The 18,628-nt window shown below is 30.8% G+C and overlaps 1 protein-coding gene across 6 annotated transcripts in view; it reads right to left on the bottom strand.

Moving 5' to 3' along the window:
• The window catches only part of LOC142334269 (nucleolar MIF4G domain-containing protein 1), a 228,614-nt gene that overhangs the window by 57,665 nt on the left and 152,321 nt on the right, over positions 1–18,628 (bottom strand). The window contains exons 1-2 of one of the 6 annotated variants that reach the window (XM_075382177.1): positions 6,410–6,778; positions 5,475–5,554 (exon numbers count right to left, since the gene is read on the bottom strand). The exons of 2 other annotated variants lie outside the window; for them this stretch is intronic. The gene's annotated coding sequence lies outside the window, so the exon portion shown is untranslated. Of the gene's footprint in view, positions 1–5,474; positions 5,555–6,405; positions 6,779–18,628 lie in introns of those variants that run through there. 3 more of the 6 variants (XM_075382176.1, XM_075382175.1, XM_075382174.1) reach the window with 3 other exon arrangements.

Here is an 18,628-nt window from a genome sequence, read left to right on the forward strand (position 1 = left end):
TATTGACAGGCTTCATCCGGACATTCTGATATCGTTTGTTTTGGTCTCGAATAAAAACTGGAAGGCGTTCGATTTATTCGCTACGACGGTGATACATTTTAAAGACACAGTGGGTCGACGACGGGGGTTTTAGTGATAGAGAAGGGCGGATAGCCCCGGTCGTGAGGGCCGGCATGCCGAGTTGTGCCGGTTCAGATGATCGGCTGGGGACTTCGGGGGTCCTTAGGCTGGGGAAAGGTAAAATAAAAGACCCAGACCCGGCCGCTGGGTTGGGAGTCCGGGGGCGACTTGGTCAAGCCCGGTAGTTATAGGCGTGAGGCATGAAGTGTACAGACCGAGACCCGGTCTCCGGGGAGGGACCCGGGAACGACGTAGTCGGGCTCGGTTCACCCTTTCTCGGAGATTAGAGGCAGGCGAATAAAAAAGGATCCACCGGAGGCCCTGAACTGCCATGCCGGACGTACTGCTGTAAGGTGGGAAGGCCGCCTTAGAGTTGAAGGACACTCCCCTGGGCTGAGCTTTACTTGATTACTTGATTGTATGTCCGGCCCAGGGGGTAAGGAGGACAAAAAAAAACAAGAACTACAGCTTACCTTCTCCGGCACTACCCCCCCTCAACCATAACGATGGGAACATCCCCTTTATCTACTACGTAGAGTTTGTACTTCCGATAACGATAGTATCGAACACCTGTATATAAATACACAGTAAGAATAAAACACTCTGTATCTTGCTAGTAAATAAAATTAATTATTAATTATTTATTCCACAATGTTATCACTTACCGATAACCCTTACCGATACCGATTACGACCTAGGTTCGTAAACAACCGAATACAAATGCGTCCACTAACCCGCACTAACATGCAACAGTGGCAGTCAGACAATTACCTACCCTATTGCCAATTGCAATACGGTTGCTTAAACAAAAAACTTAACAAAAAGTAAATCCGTCTTTCAAAAATCAATCTTCTTTAAAAAAACACTTCCAGATAAATTCCACCGACTGATGTAAGCACAGACAGCACCAAAAACACGTTCGTACTCACCAGATCCCCTAACTTGACTCGCATATGACCTTACCTAGGTCAGGGCTAACCAGTCACTTGAATTTGTGTTTTTTATTTCATGTTTGGAAACCAATGGTGTTCTTTTTTTAAATCAACTATTCATGATATTATAGAGTACATAATTGTTTTATGGAATTCTTACTGTAAGAATTAAGTAAATAACCTTGTAAAGATTCAAAATAAACTCCTGAGAAATGTTTTTACAGGAAGTTTTACCACATTCATCCAGTAGGTTCACAACTAGCGATTTAAGAACTCTATTTAAATAGTACACAAGTAGCAGTACTTTTAACGTACTTCAATAAGAATAAGTGAGAATTCATATATTCATCACATGTATAACATAACATCACATAACAGATGTTATGTATTTTCGATCGCTGAATTAAATAATTACTCTAAAAATTTCATATCATATAGTTTTCACAAGATGAATATTTAATTTCAGATAAGAATAGGCAGCACGTTAATTTGTTTGTGTTATATCATGACATTTTCATGAATATGGAAAATAGCAATTAATAAAGCTATTACAATGTACATAAAAGATTTATACATTTATTTCTTGGTGGTTTTCTTTTTATTATTAATATTACCCAACAAATTTATTCATTACAACACCAGAATATTCACTAGCATTAGTGAAACTGTAGTAGAGAATTTTGTTAATGAAGAAAGTATAAAAGACACTGGCTGTCACAGTAAATATGCTTTATCAACTTCTAACCTCAACTTCAACATGAACATATTCAGTTGTTAGAAACATCTATCAACGGTTGTGTAATCATCCAGATAATTTTAGTTATATTTGTAATGTGCTGTAGTTACAACACATCCGAGAAACATTATTATAAATGTGTACCATTTCTAAAAATAAAGATTTATTAGAAAAGTATACCATTCCTACTTTTGAAGTGAAACTGGAATCTCATACAATTTGTTTTCATGGAGAATCTGAGGAAGTGACCAGCAGATAATAAGAATCTTTTAAATTTAATATTCCAATGATTTGGAGGAAGCTACAAAATCATTATGATAATTGGTTTTTTGCTCTTGTAATATAAAAGACTGTAACTCAAAGAATAAAAAAGTTATATTTATCCAAGTCTTTCCAGCTTTTCAAACTGCTCCTCATTCTACACAGATTCTTGTCCCAGTTTTGTAGCAGGCATTAAAAAATACATCAGATACAGGCATCAAATACATCATTAATTAAAATCTGCTGATATACATGGCAGAATGGTAGCCTTTCATCTGGAGGTCCCAGGTTTGAATTCCGGTCAGGCATGACATTTTACATATGTTACTAAATTTCCACTTCATATTCCCATGCACAAGCTTTAAGCTTCTATGATGAATTAATTAATCATCCAAAAAATAAAATACTGAAGAGTAGAATAAGCATCAGAAATTTCAAACAATGAGGATATTCAAGCCTCTAGTCGATCCCTCAATCTGAAGTGAATCACTTAGAAGATTAGGATAATCTAAGGATTCTGTTGAACTTTTGGGCTCCAAACACCAATCTGTTTGTATAGAAATAAAGAAAAGAAGTATAATCTTTACTTTTTCCAAGATGACTTTGTATATTGTAGTGGTGTTGTACAAATTTGAGATCGACTACAAAGTTGATGAATTGAGGCTCTTCATAGATTCTTAAGAAAAAGCCTTGATCTTCTGCATAAAAGGATTAAATATGTTTCAGTACCAGTTGTTCACTAGTTCACCTGAGAGAAAGTTATAAGAATTTTGAGATTATTCTTACGAAGGTTATGGCTGGATGGTTTGTGGAACCACGATGGTTATGGAATACACTTTTATATGCATTCCAGAAAATTTACCAGAAAATCTATGTGTAGTAAATAAAGCAAAGGTTCAACAAATCAATCAGGTTATTAAAGAAATAGAAAATAGTATGACTGATGGAATGTAAGTATGACAGGAGACTACTTTTGGATGCTACAACATCAAAATAATGATGTCTTACACAAGAGGACATATGCAACAGACAAAGTAAAAGAAAATGGCCCATAAACCTTTAGCTAAGGGAAAGGAATGTTAAGTTTTAAGATAATACTACCTAAAAAAAGGTTTATCAAAAAAGAACCCTAATATATAATAAATTAAATTATTTTATTTTAATACATTTTCACTATTATTACATGACAATGAAATGACCGTCGTAGGCAAAAATGCAATGAAGATTGTTAAAACTGTTCATGACAGAGAAAAACTGAGATCACATTTGAATTCAGTGAAAAAAAACATTAAATTCAGAACAGATAAGAAAAAATCTTTATGAACCTACACATTATTGCATTGCAATGATTTTTATAATTTCAGTGATGTATTTATAAAATTTCATAATAAATGTCTCTGTTGCAAACATGATTTTATGCGTCTTCTTCTTTAATTATTTACTTTGTTATCCTTGATGAAACTTTTAATCATTTTTTGTAACCAATTGCTAGGAACATGTTTAAATGAAACTATTTCATTAATTGTCATACAACTATTTTACTGTCCACTTTTTATATGTTCAGTTTAAATATTAATAATTATAACTTTAATTAGAATGCTAAATTTACAATTTACTTATTTTAATCTATACAATCGTTTCATTTTGTTTTATTTATTTTTTACTCTAAGCAACTTCATTTGGTTTTTTTTTATTTATTTAAATCATACTGTAAATTCACTGAGTTAAGAAAAATTTTGGTTGAATAATTTTGTGCTTATCTAATGCAAATGTAAATAAATAATACATGATCATAGGCTTGTTACCAGGGATGACCGTGAGTACATAATTAATAATATAATTCAAACGCAACGGAAACATTCTACTTCATCTTTATGTAAAAAATTCAAGGCTGATCTCAGGTAGTAAAGTTATGCTTCATATTATGGAATCTCAATTAGACCTGTTACCCCACTTTCAGATACACGATAACAGTATGAGTACTGCATCTACTGTGACATCCTGTATCCTCCTTTAGAATGGAATTTAAAGAAAATTTCCAGGCCATCTGACTATAGGGGTACTGTCCCTACTGTTTTTGGGGCATTTATATAGCAATGAGAATGTACCAATGTTTATAAAAATGATATTGTAAAGTAAACATGGTTTTAAAGTAATCATCTCATTAAGTACTTTATTAATAGCCATATGTAACCAATTTACTACATTTTTCCTTGTACTAATAACTGATTAGTGTGTTTGGAATTATACCAAACACACTTTGGTATAATTATAGATTATAATCGTTTTGGTATGATTATAGATTATATCAAAACATATGTTTTGCAACATAAATCTACATTTTGATCTTAGCCAAAAGGCCGAGAAGCGATTGCAACATAAATCTGCCTTGAAGTTTCCACACTTTTAAAACTTTCTAAAATTGCATATACTGGTATTCCTATACACCATGTTAAAAATTATCAAAATGAGCTTTCTGCTTTTGAAAAACTATTATAATTACAGAATCCTTTCATGCCAAGAACACTATTTCATAAAGAGAAAAGAGGAAAAATAATACATCTTACAAATACTGCTACATCCTCCAAATCCTAGCTTTTTATGACTACGGTTTGGCTTTCACTAATAATTCTTAAACTCCTTATCAGATTAAAACTTTTGTAGCTTAAAGCTCATGTTGTACCAGATATTAACTACCCTGAAAAACTACAAAAAAACAAAAAACGGTTACTTCCCTTTCTGGAATCATTCCTTTGGCTGGCCTACCCAAAAAAACCACCTGTCATGCCAGAACATATTGCACTGCTACCTGCTTCCTGTTACATCATAAGCTTTCCTATAAGGTTTCATTTTATCTAGGGGGAGGTGTTATAATTATTATCCAACATTTCTTTTATCTCTGTCCTAAGTTAAGAAATTATTACTTCAAAAATCAACACTGAATGAATTATCATTAATGGTATTTATTTGAAAGACTGTTCATAATTTTAATGTTCCCTTAAACCTACTAATGAGCAAATTGTTTTTTTTTTTCATAAAACCACCTAAAGGCTGCATCCCATTTTAGCTAATAATACATACATTCAAACACAGTGCTCCTGAATAATCGCTCAAAATTAATAAGATAAAAGAATAACAACTTCTTACTCTTAATTTCTTACGAAAAGACTAAAATGATGGCTATAGATCCTTTAGTTATTAATTCTGTGAATATTAATGGAAACAAAGTAGAACTTGTAGAAAAATTTAAATATCTTGGAGAGATCATTACTTGTAATTGTAACAACAAACAAAATTGGACTGAAAGACTTAATAAATTATTTAAAGTGCTACAAGTAACCAAAAATATTTACAACAAAAAATCGCTCTCGATAAACACTAAAATTAGACATTACAAAACTGTGGTTAAACCAGTCATTACTTACCCGAGCAAGACTTTATTTAGATTAAATCAGAAAAATAGGTCTGAACCTTTGCTTAAAGTTGAACGCAGGGTTCTTAGAACCTGCATAAACAAAAAATATAAACATGAAAATCAGTACAGATTATTGCCTAATAAATTTCTGTACGAAAACTTGGAATCCTTAATTGATACCATGAAAAACAAGTGAATTTCTTTCTGTGCGCACTTGTTGAGATTACCGCAGGATAGGATTACTAAGAGAATTATCGATCAATTTTGATCTTTAAAAAATCCTCCACTATGGATCAAAGAAATTAAAGAAGACATGCAAGAATTAAATTTGACTTGCGAAGATTTACTTAATAAATCTGAAAAATTAAAATTTGTTATTAAAGATCCGAATACCAACTTTAAAGTAAAACTTTTAATTATACAAAAAGGGTTTATTCAGAAGAGGATCGTAAAGAAAGATCATTCATTAAGAATGACTAAATATTGGGAGAAAGTAAAAGCTAATAACTTAAAGGCCAAAAGATTGGCAAAAAAGACTTGAATTATTCTGACTAAAGTGGTGTCCTTTGCGGCCTTAAGGTAAAAAAAAAAAAGAAAAACAAAAATTGTAGAATTCTGTGATGGAGTAGCAGCATCTGTGTGCTTGTCATCTATATTATGTGTATGTTTCTTTTACGCACATAACATCATATCCCTCACACAAGTGTTGGGCTTTTGGTTCATTTGTACTAAAGCTGGTGTTTCAATCTTATTATTTTAATTTTCAACACATGCTGAAAAATAGATGTTTAATCCACCACTAAAGATTAATAGCTGAAGTGTCAAAACTCAGCTACATTTATCTTAGGTTACGGCAACAGTATTTCATTATGACGTTATGTTTATGTTATATTTAAATTTTACCCATCGTTATGTTTAAATAGCTCAGAAAATTTACTTACTTACTTAATATAGTGCTTCACATTCAAAACAGTTCTTCAAAGACGTTTTAACAAAATACACCAACAAATAAAAATTAGAAATAATTATTTAAATGTACACACATTTCTTACAAATAGCAACAAACACATGTGAAACGATCAGATCAGGTATCATAACCTTATTCATTCCTAACCTTCTTACGGTTATTATTATCTATTGTAGTAATGGGAAGAATCGTGAACGAGTAGTTCCTGCAATTCGATTCTTTATAATGAACGAAAGAATCGAGAATCGGTTTGCAGGAGAAGCCGATTTTCTTTTTACGATTCTTAACAATGAAATTGGATAGCGACAGAAAACCAAATCTTTCTCCTTTACGATTCGATTCGATTTATATCTATCTTTCTTATAACTTATGGTGGGGGATCCTCCTACCACCATAGGCGTTTGTTTTCTTTGTATCCAACGTGACGCATAAGTTATTACATCACTAATGTTAATGGCAAATTTATTACTTCTGATTATAAAATATTTTCATTAACTGTGTTATTTAACGGAGTTAATCTCTTAAACAATTAAATTTTATCTGTAAGCTCCATAATACATTTTTTATGTTGTCACCAACTACAGCAAAATGAGAGCCAAATATATATATATACTTTTTTAATTTCAACTCATTAAAAGTATACATCTTTTTTTATGTTTAACCTACGTGAGCACTGTCAGGAATTACTTCAGAGGGTGAATAAGGGTGAAGCCATCAGAACTCGAGAATGTATAATTCGTGCTGTAGGATTTAAAAATCTTGCTAGCCTAGGTGCTAGCAATTGCTAGCACCTAGGCTAGCAATGATGTCAATTTAAATTTTAGATAAAACCATTTCTTTTTTTTTAATTCTCAAAATAAAAATTGAGCCACATGGGTATTACAGTGCATATGCTAGTAATTTTTTTTACACAAATGTCAAATTGTTACAAATGTATTGTGGGTTATTTTAAATTTAATAGTGTATATTTTTGTAGGTTGTAAGAAATTTAGTTTTCAAATTTAACAGGTTCATTTGTATAAATGTGTATGTAGGTTTCTTTGATTTAAATCTAATCTATATTTTTGTACATGAGCATAAATCTAAATAAGTTAGATTTTAGGTTAATTTGTAGGTCTACTTGTTTTCTTACTATTTTCTTAAATCACTACTGAGATGCAATTTTTAATTTTATGGTGAAAATAAGTTGTTTATACAAAATGACTTGATGTACCATAAATAGGCCTTATTTTCTTTTTCATTACTGGTACTCACCAGATTCTTACCCTGGTGCCCAACAAGTAAACATGGGACCAATCCATTCAAGTGTTCTACTTTAATAATGAAAGACATTTTATCATTTCATAACAGTTTTTATAGTAGTAATGTGAAGACAGATCAGGATAATTTTTTAATTAAATATATTTGTACACAAGATGTTAAAAGGAGGGCTAAAGACTCATTCCAGTTCCCTAATAAGTCTACAGTTAAAATTTTACATCAGAACGGTGAAAAAAACGCACATCCTTGTGTGCAAACCTACATTTCTTAATGTTCTCCAAATTACACGGGCTAGGGCTGATTATGTTGCTAAAATATTTGTTGCAACAGGCCTTATGGCCTCAGAAAAACAGCCATATATCAACCTAAAAGGGATGCTATTAAAGAGTTTAGCTGCTCACTGTTATGTATTGAGTCCATTATTGCCATTTCATTGCCATTGCCATTGGACATTCTGTAAGGAAGAAAATACTCATCAGATCTGAGCACAGACTAACTTTTTAAAATGTATATTGCACAAGTATCTAAAGATTTAAAGACAAGTCATGCTTATTTTAGACACATATTTAATGGTGTTTTAATCAGGGTTTTAAAAGTCCCAGGTCTGATACGTGTTAAACTTGTATTGTGCTCACCAAGCAAATGAAGATGGAAAATTGTCCTAATAAGAAGCAAGAATTGATTATTACTAAAAGAGTCCATAAGCTTAGAACCAAGGCCTTTTACAAGCTACTAAATAAAGGATACTGATCATTATCTTCTTATTCTATCTTATGACCTACAAAAAAATCTTTTCTTCTTTAAAGTACTGGACCAACAAGCGTACTATTTATGTCAACTTTACTTTCACAATTTTACGATTGTGCAAGGTCATTTGAAAAGTGAATTAAATCCTGAAAATTGTACAAGCTATTGTTGAACAGAAGATACTTTTGCAAAAGGCTCAAACCAGATACTATCTGCAGTATTTCATAAACTAAACTCTATAGAAACGAGTCCATACAAGTGAATAAGACTAGTAGGAGATGCATGTGGGGGAACAGAACAAGAATTGGTTACATTTGTGTATGTGCCCCAAATGACTTTTTAATGCTCCAAAAAACATAGAAAACAATGAAATTGTTTTTCCTGTCTGGGGGTATTCATTTCTTTCCCCGACAGAGTTTTTGGTAATATTGAAAAAGAAATGTAAAAGAAGGAAGTAATTGATTCTCCATACCAATATAAAAAACATTTTTTCTTCCCTTCAAAAGCTTGGTAATGATTGTATAATAAATGACTGGAAGAGTTAGGCTGTAAGAATATTCAAAAACACTAGTTGATGGCATTTTAAAATTTCCTTATGTAAACACTTTTTTCTGAAAAGGACAAAGGTTTCACATACAGTTTTAATTCAAGGTGAACAGTTTTATAACACATCATGTGGTCAGTACAAACCCATTTATAAGAAAGTCTTGTCAAATGATGATATCCAGCCTAATAAAATAACGATAAGAAATTTAGAGAACATAAAACCTGCGAAGATAAAAGATATGAAGAATCTGTTGGTAGATATACAACACTTCAATATATGTTGATGTTAAAAAAAATTATCTACCACCCCAGGTCGACCCTCCCCCAGAAGAATAATTGTGTGAACCGTATAATGAAGATGATGAATTAAGTTGTCTTACGTTTAGATTCTCTACAATTATTATTTCTCTTCCAGTATTAAGTTTTGCTAATAGTTAGTTTCTTGGTTTGCTTTGAATAAACAAATAAAATGAATGGCTTGAATATATTGTTCCTGGTTTATTTTCCTGTGGTTTTATTTGACAATAATTCATGGAATATAGAAAGTAACTCCTCAGTGATGTAAATTGTGTTACTAGTTTTACTTTTCTTTGTTTTCAAACAAATTTATTTTTTCAAAGTAATAAATTTTATCAACAAACATTGATAAGGCTTCTTTTGGTAGCCTAGTGCATTATTTAGCAGTTCTTCTGGAAAATTTCTTCTATATTCCAAGAAGTAGCTATTAAACTAATAAAATTAAGAAAGAAACAATTTATTTTAACCACATGTAATATTTTAGTACATATTTAATAAGTAAAGAATTAGTATTGTTGAAGCCGCATGATAGGAACATAAAGTTCAGATCAAACATAGCTTACATCCATGAGTGAGAATCAAACATAACTATCTTCATAATTTAATCAGTATTCCTACAGTAACCTGTTAAACTAATTATGCAGATATAGGTGATGTGATATCAGTGACCACAGGAAAAACTATGGCTAAAATTTCATTGTTTTATATCACCTGATTAATAGTTAAACAGTTTTTATGCTCTCCTGGGTGGAGATAGCTGAGTTTGATACTAGTAGTCTCATTTTATGTTCATAATAATTTCACTTTACTAACACTATAAAAAATAATTACTGAATAATAATTAACAAACAAGATCACATAAATAAAAAACCAGCATTCAGACACCATTAACAAACAACAAGAATCAAAGTATGGACTTGATCCCCTATTGCTCTGAACTTAACCAACAGAGTGTTTTTGTAAAAACAGACTGCTATCTATTGTCTATTGTCTATATGCCTTATTTTATAACTATTGACTTGGTTCAACTGCTTTATTTTTTATTGCACTGAAAAATATAGTATTTGTACTGTGCTATGACATTATTAACTCTAATTGAAAACTGTTTGACTTAACCCACTTTTCTTCTGAATCCTCCATGTTTTGGGTAACTTATTAGCATTTTTAGAACAAGTTTAAATTCTTTATCAATATTCATGACAAATTATGATTTAGAAATCACTTTTTATTATTCCAACTTCTAAGTTCTAAGCTTCAAAGCAAGCTTTGGATTTTCACAAAATGATTTAGTTTTTTCTAAATCTAAAACGAAAAATATGACTTTTAGGTAAACAAGTATACAGAACGAGTCAAAAATATGGAAACCCCTCAACAACTTTAAAACTTTTCCAGATAGAATACTGCAACTTTCAGGATAAGATATCAGTCAGCTATTTTAATTATTATAATATAATATTTCAACCCCTTCTTGGGGGCTAGCCCACAGGTTGTAACTCAAATATTATAAATGGTAACATCCTTTGTGTGGTAAATCATTTTAAAGGTCTCTTTAAGACAAGAAAAATGCTATAAATAAAATGTTTGTAAGATGTAGATACCCAAAATGGTGGCGGAATGAGTGTTTTATCACTACACTGTTACTTTCTTATGAGAATTTATTGTGATCAACTGGCTAATTGATTTTGTCTACCTTTCCCATATTTGTGAGACACTTTTGTTACTTACATTCTTTTTACCTTTTTTGTAATTGTTTTTTTACCCAATTAATTTTTTCTGTGCTACCTGCTAACAGGTGTGCAACCTGTTCACTAAGTGACATGTTGACTTAGTGAACAGTCACTTAGTGAGCAGGAGACTGTTACACTTTTAATGATGAGGGGCTTTGGTGAGTAAGGTTGTATAATGAAGTTTGGAATTGCTAATGAAACATTTAAAATCATAACCATATTTCAAAAGGTACAGTGTCAAAAACCATCAAAAGGTTTGAAGAAATAGGTAGCATTAATAATAGGAGAAAACCAGGGAGGCCTAAACCTACAACAAATAATAACAAATCATTAGAGATTATGCAAGAATTTATTGAGAATCCTCATTCCAAGACTTGAACAGTAGCAGGAGAACATCAAAGTTTAGTGACTCAAAATTAAAAAGTGAAAATTCCAAATCCTTCAAAATTCGTCTAGTGCGAGAACTAATTAAAGATGGCTATGATCGAATGCTTGAGTTCTGAAAAGTTATGATGAACAATATTTATGAAGATCCTAATTTATATAGCAATGTAGTTTTTAGTGATGAGGCCACATTTTTTTAATAAATTAATCTTCCTAAATTGTCGATGCTGACTGATATCAATCTACACTGTAATCGTGAGGCACATACACAGTATCCAGTCAAAGCAAATGTACAAGTAAGTATTGTTGAAGGATGATTGATAAGGCCTATATTTATTGATTGAAATTTAAATAAAGTGAAATATGAGGTTTTGCTTTCTGACCATATCATTCCAAACAGTTTTGGTCCCAACTTCTAAAACATTTGGTTTCAACAAGATGGTGCTTCGCCTCATTTTGGTCTTAAGGTATAAAATTTTAAATGCATTTTTTCCTGGAAGATGGATTGGCCAAAGAGGTCAAAGCGAGATCACCTGCCTTTTAACCATCAGATTACTTTCTATGGGACCACTTAAAAAGTATTTTTTATCATGATAACCCACAAAATATCTGACACACTGTCAAACAACATGAGGACAACAAAAGTAAATAGAAAACGTAATGCTTAATAATTTTCTTTAAATAAATTTGTTCAATAGTATCCATTTAATCAAATTTTTATAAATATTGTATAAATCTATTTATTTGTGACACTTCCTTAAATTATTATCAATGTAATTTTTTACAAAATCCAAACTAGAGTACAGACACCTTTAAAATAATACATCACACAAAGAGTGTTACCAATTAGAATATATGGGTTACAACCCCTGGGCCAGCCCCCAGAGAGAGAGAGAGAGAGAGAGAGAGACTGGTTCTATGCAGCTCTACAAGATTCACTATCTAGTGTCAATTGTTTCATTTTAGTAAACAGGTTACATTGTAGATCCATAACAATTTGTTTTACATAGTCTAAAAGTACCCTACTTGCCTAATATGTTATTTAAGTCCATAAGTCCATTGACTGGTTCTATGCAGCTCTACAAGATTCACCAACTAGTGTCAATTGTTTCATTTTAGTAAACAGGTTACATTGTAGATCCCTAACAATTTGTTTTACATAGTCTAAAAGTGCCCTACTTGCCTAATATGTTATTTAAGTCCATTAGTCCATTGACTGGTTCTATGCAGCTCTACAAGATTCACTATCTAGTGTCAATTGTTTCAATTTAGTAAACAGCTTACATTGTAGATCCCTAACAATTAGTTTTACATAGTCTAAAAGTGCCCTACTAGCCTAATATGTTATTTAAGTCCATAAGTCCATTGACTGGTTCTATGCGGCTCTACAAGATTCACCAACTAGTGTCAATTGTTTCATTTTAGTAAACAGGTTACATTGTAGATCCCTAACAATTTGTTTTACATAGTCTAAAAGTGCCCTACTTGCCTAATATGTTATTTAAGTCCATTAGTCCATTGACTGGTTCTATGCAGCTCTACAAGATTCACTATCTAGTGTCAATTGTTTCATTTTAGTAAACAGCTTACATTGTAGATCCCTAACAATTTGTTTTACATAGTCTAAAAGTGCCATACTTGCCTAATATGTTATTTAAGTCCATTGACTGGTTCTATGCAGCTCTACAAGATTCACTATCTAGTGTCAATTGTTTCATTTTAGTAAAGAGCTTACATTGTAGATCCCTAAAAATTTGTTTTACATAGTCTAAAAGTGCCCTACTTGCCTAATATGTTATTTAAGTCCATAAGTCCATTGACTGGTTCTATGCAGCTCTACAAGATTCACTATCTAGTGTCATTGTTTCATTTTAGTAAACAGGTTACATTGTAGATCCCTAACAATTTGTTTTACATAGTCTAAAAGTGCCCTACTTGCCTAATATGTTATTTAAGTCCATAAGTCCATTGACTGGTTCTATGCGGCTCTACAAGATTCACCAACTAGTGTCAATTGTTTCATTTTAGTAAACAGGTTACATTGTAGATCCCCAACAATTTGTTTTACATAGTCTAAAAGTGCCCTACTTGCCTAATATGTTATTTAAGTCCATTAGTCCATTGACTGGTTCTATGCAGCTCTACAAGATTCACTATCTAGTGTCAATTGTTTCATTTTAGTAAACAGGTTACATTGTAGATCCCTAACAATTTGTTTTACATAGTCTAAAAGTGCCCTACTTGCCTAATATATTATTTAAGTCCATAAGTCCATTGACTGGTTCTATGCAGCTCTACAAGATTCACTATCTAGTGTCAATTGTTTCATTTTAGTAAACAGGTTACATTATAGAGCCCTAACAATTTGTTTTACATAGTCTAAAAGTGGCCTACTAGCCTAATATGTTATTTAAGTCCATAAGTCCATTGACTGGTTCTATGCAGCTCTACAAGATTCACTATCTAGTGTCATTGTTTCATTTTAGTAAACAGGTTACATTGTAGATCCCTAACAATTTGTTTTACATAGTCTAAAAGTGCCCTACTTGCCTAATATGTTATTTAAGTCCATAAGTCCATTGACTGGTTCTATGCGGCTCTACAAGATTCACCAACTAGTGTCAATTGTTTCATTTTAGTAAACAGGTTACATTGTAGATCCCTAACAATTTGTTTTACATAGTCTAAAAGTGCCCTACTTGCCTAATCTGTTATTTAAGTCCATTAGTCCATTGACTGGTTCTATGCAGCTCTACAAGATTCACTATCTAGTGTCAATTGTTTCATTTTAGTAAACAGGTTACATTGTAGATCCCTAACAATTTGTTTTACATAGTCTAAAAGTGCCCTACTTGCCTAATATATTATTTAAGTCCATAAGTCCATTGACTGGTTCTATGCAGCTCTACAAGATTCACTATCTAGTGTCAATTGTTTCATTTTAGTAAACAGGTTACATTATAGAGCCCTAACAATTTGTTTTACATAGTCTAAAGGTGGCCTACTAGCCTAATATGTTATTTAAGTCCATAAGTCCATTGACTGGTTCTATGCAGCTCTACAAGATTACAGGCACTTTGTAATTTTTCTACCTAAAACCAAAATCTTGTATTTTCTGTTCTATGATTTCTATCTTAATATTTAATCCATAATTATCACCATTTCAGTCATATCTCTACCAATGTCCAATGTTATTTATTTTCAAATTCAATTTTCTCCTAACAATAAATCCATCCCATTCAATATTTCTTTCAACTCATATTCAGTGTCTGCCTTAAAAAATGCAATCAGCAAATCTTCAATATCTTTGATGCTTCTTCAATATATTAGTTTTAAAGCAACAGGACAGACTATACTTCTTACTTCTTTGTGAGTCAGAGTTTGTCTTTCTTCATATCTAATCTCATAAGTGCAACCTGGTTCTTATATAGTTTGTAAATAACTCTTCTTTTCCTACATTTCAGTCAGAGTTTTCTATCAAAACCAAACATAAAATACAACATGTCATAAATCATAAAATCCCTGCTATAAGTTATCCAATATTAGATTTTATACATTTATCTAATTACACATAATTATGTTGAAATGTATATTATATTTCCTATGTAATGCCTATTAAAGTTCTGGCACTTCACATCTTATGTTGACTAAGTTTATAAAGAATTTCAAGAATCTCATTTCATGTGTAACACTTCATATAATTCAGATTAAGTAATCCAAACATCTGCAATTAAGGATTTCCTACTAGAATTCATTCACAAGAAAAATATTCATATATTTCAGCCATTGTTTCACAAACTTTAAAAATAATGATTGTTGGATGACTATCAAGCATAATCCACATATATTCAGTTAAGTTCTTATGCGTTTCACTAAACAGATAATTTTCAGAGAGATGCAAAGAAGTAACTTGATTTGAAGAATCCCATAAATAATGTTCAGCAGCTCTGAGAGTTCATGGCTCTTAATGTAGTGTGGGCTCTTAATGGCCTAATAATAATTACAAATTATGAATAGTTAATATTGTTAAATTTGGGGTTTTTTTTAATACTGGCGCCTCAAAATACATGAAAACATATAAACAAAATCAGACTTCAGTGAATGTAACCAACCTTGGTCCAGATTAATGAATCTCCATGATATTTACATGGAGATGTAAATAAATAAATATATACTCAAATTTATTGTAATACAGTGTGGGTGTATTGCAACATAAAAAAATTTCTGCCTGAGAGATGAAAACAATACTAATACATGTCAATACCAAACTGTTAATAACAAATATTATTTAGCTATAAGTTAGTGGATATAATAAATTTTAACTAAATACAATCATAGTCACACACTGGATGCAAAAATTTTCAAAACAAAAAAATATTCCTAAAAGGAATCAAACTAGGTAGAAATCTCTCCACTTACATAATCAGAAAATCTAACTCATCAAATGACATAATTAATTTATAACATGATAGTTACAAATTATAGTTACTTACATTATAGTTATAAAAGCCATACATTATAGTTTTGTTGCTATTCCCTAAACAGATTAAAACTAGATGATCAAAGGATTAATCATGTAAATGGTAATTAGTATTGCTGTATTAACAGTACAGCAATAGTGTCATTTACATGATTTTGTAAGAGTAAAATTAAAAAAAAAATTCAAAATTAATTTTCTCCGTTTTTTTAGTATCTCTAGACAGAAGTACCAAATCATCATTAATGCCAACTGATGCCAGGGTAAAACAGCAGGACCAACCACTACAGATGGTCAAAAAGATTATTGATAACGTTTTGCAGTAAGGGTTTTAAAAATATTTTATTATACAATTTGGTTTAGTTTGTCATAACAAGAGTTAAAATGTTAAATTAATATCAATCACAGATAAGAACACAACTATAATAATAAGTTTATTATGCAGCCACTGAATGAGAAACAGTCTCCTGACTAACATACAAAAATTAGACAAGATTACACACAGCCATTACAAAAATATTTAATTATACAATTCAACTAGGCCTTTCATTACAAACATTTAAATTTTAAATTAAACTAAATACTTCTAATTGACTACAGTAAATCAGTATTTATTCAGGTTAGTCATTCTGCTTTAGACCTACCTAATCTCTCCAAAATAAAACTACAGACATAACCCTAAAAAAAAACACATCACATAAAATACAAAATCGAATACTATTATTGATATCATTAAAAAAACAATAAGAACTTAACTGGTTTTTTTATAATGAAAAAACTGTTAATAACAAAAATCAAATCCAGTCTTTAAATACACGATGACATCACATTATCATGCAATCATCTGTACACAAATACCTGCCTCATTCTGATTATTGCTAATATCATCTTCATCGTTTTCTAAAGGTTGTAGTTTATTAAATGTATTTAAAATTCTGCTCAATTTCACTTCGCTGTCTCTGAAACCTTCCAGCATGTCTGACAATCTTAACCATGATTCCATGTGTTGCTATGTATGGTAGTACAATTTATAATTTATATTAACATATATACTAATCTAAACAGTGTATTAAAAATTTATAATAAAATAAATATATAAAAATGTATTCTTGCTGTTACTGAAATATGTTTATTATTATCGTAAATAAAGTGGACATGAAACAATGACTTAAACTATTTCTAATCCTACACCTTAAGAATTCTGAAGGGAAATTTTCCTCTGATATTTTTCACTCTTTGATTGACATCCCTGACACCCAGTACGAGTGAAAAATATCAAGGCTATCTTTTTCATTTTGCAACAATTTCAGAACTGATTGTAATAAATGAGATATTTTGATTGTAATAAATTTCCAGTGGTTTCTAATTAATGTTTTTTTTTTAACTGGTTGTTTTACTAACATATCAACTTTTTGAACAGTCCTATTAAAAACATCTATGCATATATTTGTAAGAACATACAATAGGATGAACTGCAAAAAAAAAATTAATTACTGTAATTAAACATAAGACTAAGAAGACTTACATGCAAAAAATTACTAAACTATCAGAACTACTGTTAAAAAATGTTCCTACTCAAAAGTTGATTAAAATTGTGTAGCACATTTAAGTTTATGATTCAGAAAACAAAGAAAACTTATAAAAATATATAGGTATAATATTTCCTAAAATAACTCTTAAACAATTAAATCTACTACTTGCTGCTTGTTTAACTCCATAATGTCTATAAATCTCAAATTTAAGCAACTCAATATCTTTCAAAATATCACAAATAATTGAGTGACTACTACCAACTCTGTGACTGTTTACAAGATAGATCTGATGTTTTTTTAGAACAGCTGGAGACTGTAAACTCATATCCATGTAAAGAGCAATACATAAAAAAAAGATTAATTAATATTCTATTTATCTTCTTATTACTGCTGTAATCTAAGGAAAGATAATCAAACTATAACCACTGAATTAAAGTAAGTCTGCTGCAGCAATTTAGTACTAGGCTAAGTACTAGTAGAGGCTAGAGGCTAGTGTACTATAGATCATTGTTGGGCACCAAATGTGTTAATACGCAATCATAAGCTGTCTGCAGCAGTGTCATCTCTATTAATTTTACCAGCTGTTCCAAACATTTACAAATGTATAAAATATATGAAGCACCATCATATTTCAAGAAAAGCATACTGATACTATATCAAACAAAAAGAGGCTGTTAATTATGAAATAATACATTATTATTTTAATATTTCATACATCATAAATATAAATCAGTATAGTTTGCAAACAAATAGAATAATGTGAAATTTTTACAGGTACCTACAATTTTCTATATTGAATCTGTTAAATGACAACTGAATACAAAAGCTGACAGTATTTTATTGTTACTGTATCTTTCAAGTTTATAATGTTTAATTTTTTATAATTTATAAATTAGGCTTTATGATAGTTTTCAAGCAAATGGAACGTGCAGTGCAAGGTATGTTAAATGAGGTTAAGTTCAGTTTCAGAAAAAGCAAGGTAAAGTTGTAATGAATATTTTAACTGAAAATCAGAAAAGAAGACGAATTTATCAGAGAATCAGAGAAGCTGCTTACAGATGATTAAAGTTGCACCTTACCTTAATGATAAACATAGACTTGAAATTTCATTTTTTTATAACATCCATTCAAAATTTGGTAACAGATATGCAATACAAGGAACTCCAGAAAGTTTCCTCAGCAATGAAGAAGTAGTAAAAATGATATGAGACGAAACAGATTTACAGG

This window comes from Lycorma delicatula, chromosome 1 (assembly GCF_047948215.1).
Source record: "Lycorma delicatula isolate Av1 chromosome 1, ASM4794821v1, whole genome shotgun sequence".
Classification (NCBI taxonomy): domain Eukaryota; kingdom Metazoa; phylum Arthropoda; class Insecta; order Hemiptera; family Fulgoridae; genus Lycorma; species Lycorma delicatula.